Raw genomic sequence first — 4,533 nt, 5'->3', positions numbered from 1 at the left:
ATTCCTCAGCAACCACTAGCTTGAATTCACCAAAACTTCGTAAGAAACTTCATTCGCAAGAGGAGATGCGCATGTTATCTTCATGTTCTGGTTGGATGGTTTTTACTGAGTTATTGCCGTTTTATTATCATACGACCGAAGCGACGTATGATGTTATAACGCCGGTGTCCGTCAGTCTGTTATTTAGCAATTTGGTGACCGCTCTTTAAATGTAAGTCATGAACCGCTTGACGTATTTCGAACAAACTTGACACAAAATTAATGTTGACCACATCAAGACGACGTGCGGAGCGCATGTTTTGGGTGGCTCATTTTAAGATCAAGGTCAGATATAGGGGTCAAAAGTCATATGACTGTTAATTGTCCACTCTTTGCAGTCCATTGTTAACCTTCTAGATGTCACAGTTTTGGTTAGATGTAACCCAGCTTGCTTACGGAAAGTCAGTGGTTCTACCTAGGTATCAGCCCTTAATGAAATAATGCCCGGGGACACCCTGGGTCTTCCTTCACCATCAAAATGTGAGGAAGTCAAAATTTTCTCCCTTGTGCCTAACCCTCTCCACAATTAGTATAATTATTGTTCTACCTATCAATTCAAATACAACCCAGCTGTCCTTGCGTTTCTCAGTTTCTTTTGATTCATTTCTGTATACTTGAAAACATCCTGGAGACATCAGAAATGTAAACGATAGACTGAAACATAGTAAGAAAAAACACTAAGAAGTTAATTAACAAGCTGGATTTTCCTAGAGGCTATGGAGTTATGGTTCTTGTTTTACACAAAGTTACTAATATTAACAGTGTCCGCTTTCTAACGTGAGTAGTTCTCATCCAATGTTCATCAAACTTGTTCCCTGTTTAATAGATGTCCTTGTTTTTATGGGTATAATATCTTAGCCAAGTTCGATAATCAGCTGAATCCTTTAAGGCTGTCGATGGCCATGGCTCCTGAATCTCGAAACTAATTTGAGCCGTGCCATGGGAAAACCAACATAGTGGCTTTGCGACAAGCATGGATCCAGACCAGACTGCGGATGCGCAGGCTGGTCAGGATCCATGCTGGTCGCAAAGCCACTATGTTGGTTTTCTCATGGCACGGCTCATTTATATGCATTGATTAATTTCCAGGCAGGCTGGCACATAAGACATTGTGTCTTGTATGATACCTTAAAGGTCAAAATCAGACTTAGACATGTACAATCATTTCATTATTAGACAGACTGTTTTACGGATGGTTGTTAAAAATATTTCATGTTGAACAGTACTTCATTAAAAATATAGATTAAAGGCACTGATTCTGGTATGCCAGGTATGTGGCCTAAGGGAATGATAAGATCTGAGTATTGGTGGTAATGGCCAATACACAAGACTGGACCATTGATAGACTTGCTTCTGTTTATCATAATAAGCTACTGTTTAGCTACTGTGTAGTACATAAATTACAGGTGATATTTCTCACCTTCATAGCAAATCAGTTATCACCTTTATAACGAGTTTAGAAAGCTTGATTGAATTAGGGCTAAATAAACAAAGTGATAAGACACAACAGTGTTTTTTTTTTTCATAGTTTTAATAATCAAGTTTTTTAACAATTACATTTCATCATTGCTGTTTTTTTTAATAAAAAATGTAAAAAAATGCATTCAGGCACATAGCTTTTAGAAATAATAAATTATGTGTATTTTGAACAATGATATCTCTTTATTGCTGGATTTTATTATACATAAAAGAATGATCGTTATTTAGACAACACAAGGGAATTATGCATTTCTAATATATAAAATCCTTCTGTCCATATTCCATTTTATCTATTAAAAATGCAACTGAACGCTTAATTTCTAATCAAATCCAGCAATTATCTTCTTTTCTGGTTTTATTTTGTTACTTTTAATAAAAAGATCGTAATCATTGAATAAACAAACTTTTAATTTGTTTTATTAAGTTTTGAGTAATTATTTAATGGTTAAGAAGTGAGAATTGTTTTGCTATAAGAGTTATTATTTAATTGGCCTGGACATTACTCAACATCAATTAAAATAATTTTGTGTACATTCTAAACAAAAATAAAAATAGCATTTCAGTCAATAAAAACACAGGAAATAACCAATTTATCTGTAGGCAATAAAATTTATGATTCTCTGACAATAATTAGGCTACATGTCAAAAAACAAAGAAAAATATCAAACAGGGAATGCCACGCACCAAAAACGCAGCCTCCCCAAAACGAAACCCCCAGCACGCAGACGCGCGCACCACAAACACACACACACGCACACACACCCAAAGCCAACACATAAGTCTAAAGGGGTTTCATGGACCCTTATCAGACTGGACCAGACAGGATCTTGTATATTGGGGATTAAAAAGTCTGGTATCTGGGAGGGGGGGGGGGTCACTTATATAGGAGATTTTCTTTGTCTTTAAGGAGATTTTGTTTGTTTTGAGTTTAACACCGTATTTCAACAGTATTAGTCATGTAACGGCGGGCAGTTGACCTAACCAGTGTTCCTGGATTCTGTACCAGTACAAACCTGTTCTCCGCAAGTAACTGCCAAAATTCCCCATATGAATCAGAGGTGGAGGACGAACAGGCCCTTCCCCAGAAATTTTTTAAGGCGCTGGTGTAAAGTTTGCGTGGCTAGATAAGGGGTGGGTGCGGGAGGGGTTTCCCGTCCCGTGTTCGAATTTTTTTTTAAAAAATCGAACCCAAATGGTGCTTTTTCAAGTATACCATATGCAAAAAAACACAACAACATGTATTTCATTACTTCTACATTTTCACATAATCATATAAACATCAATATATCATATACACTACACAGATGTCCACTTCTTTTATAAGTATTTTCGAAACAACACATATGTCCTTCCACTTCTTTTGTACTAACACTAACAACACATAGGCATTTTTTTATATAAGTGTCTGTCATTGGCACTGTGCCGTTCCTTTACTGCACAACTGAAATTAAAGTCATTCAATTTTTGTCCCTGCATAGACACCATGAGTAAGGCATTAAGCACTTTCATGCTCACTGGTGAATGGCGGGTGGTCTTTACACATTCAACTGCTGAAACCTCTCTCACAATCTGAAAGTACAAAAAAAGTATTTGTAATTTTCCCAGAGCAAGGATAACCAAGGATGGATTTATATTGTAAAAGTTCCTAAGATTTGACATTTATCTTGTGTTCTTCTGCACAATGAATTGCAACAGTAGTTCTGTTAAATATTTGTGGGTGTTAACAACACTATTGCAGCCTTTTTACACAGAGAAGCAGGTTCTGTATTTCAAGTTTAAGTATTTTACTGCAAGCAGCAAGTTTCAGAAAGAACATGTATACACACCAGCTGTGGAGGTTGGTAGAAGCAGTCCCACTGTAGCGACTTTGCACAGGTTTGGGTGAGACTCGGACAGATTACCAATAATCCATTCCATTGTGCTCAAAGTCGAATGATTTCAGACACAATGTCTTTTATTAAATCGTCACGGAGAACATACGCCTCGCACAGGGCTCAAGTTACGACCCCGAGATCCGTAGAGCTGCGCTCTCCCTATTGGGCTAAGCGGGCGGATGTAGAAGTATTTAAGTACATGTAAAGATATTCGTTACACTGAAACAAACAGATAGCCTCTGTAAGTTTGCACATATTAATATCATTAAGATAAGACAGTTTCAGTTTAAATACATATTTCGAACAAACTTCTGTTTAATCATGACATGACACTGAACTATCATCGAAGTATATATAGTGTAACTCTTGCTTGAATTTGATGTAAATATTTACAAACACCAAACACAACTGTCAACTGGCGCCCAAAAAAGAAAGAATTATACAAATACGAGGGATGTTCGAAATGAATTGCTTATTTCTATCTGAAGACTTCAAATTTCAAGTTAGCCCAAAAGGGCTCATTTCATGCCCTCGAAGTACTCCCCGTGGCTAGAAATGCAAAGTTTCAGCCGATGTATTAACTTCTTGAAGGCGTCACGATACGCTGATTTGGGCACAGTAATAAGGTACTGATGAATGGCAGATCCAAGTGCCTGTCGGGACTGGTATTTCCGCCCAGCAAAGGAATGATTTCAATTTCGGGACCAAAAAGAAATCACATGGGGCAAGGTCTGGGGAATACGGGGGTGAGGCAAGACAGTTACTTTTTCTTTCTTCAAAAACGCCGTAACTATTGCGGAGGTATTAGCGGGGCATTGTCATGTAGAAGACGGACATGTTTAAAACCAGTGGCAGGGCGTCATTTCTGATAATACTTTTTCAGTTTCTTCAGTACTACGTCTTTGTAGTACTTTCCGGTGATGCTTTTGCCCTTTTTCACCGGCACTTTTATTGCGACTCCTTCACAAGAGAAGAAGATTGCATACAAAACCTTCTTTGCACTCAAAGAACGTTTGGCAATTATTGGGCGTTTGCTGTGCTTAGTGGCCCAGATCTTATTGCTAACCTTTCTGACGGGCTCAAAATAATAGACCCAGGTTTCATCACCTATGACGACATTGGCAAACTGCTTTTTGTCATA

The 4,533-nt window shown here is 37.8% G+C and overlaps 1 long non-coding RNA gene across 1 annotated transcript; it reads right to left on the bottom strand.

Moving 5' to 3' along the window:
- Window positions 1-2,759: 2,759 nt before the first annotated feature.
- Window positions 2,760-3,580, bottom strand: LOC128552364 (uncharacterized). Its single transcript, XR_008369051.1, has 2 exons — window positions 3,345-3,580; window positions 2,760-3,087 (listed from the first exon to the last, which is right to left on the bottom strand). It is a non-coding gene; the product is annotated as an uncharacterized LOC128552364 (long non-coding RNA).
- Window positions 3,581-4,533: the final 953 nt, after the last annotated feature.

This window comes from Mercenaria mercenaria, unplaced genomic scaffold, assembly GCF_021730395.1.
Source record: "Mercenaria mercenaria strain notata unplaced genomic scaffold, MADL_Memer_1 contig_2524, whole genome shotgun sequence".
Taxonomy (NCBI): Eukaryota; Metazoa; Mollusca; class Bivalvia; order Venerida; family Veneridae; genus Mercenaria; species Mercenaria mercenaria.
This window is presented reverse-complemented; position numbering and strand designations above follow the sequence as displayed.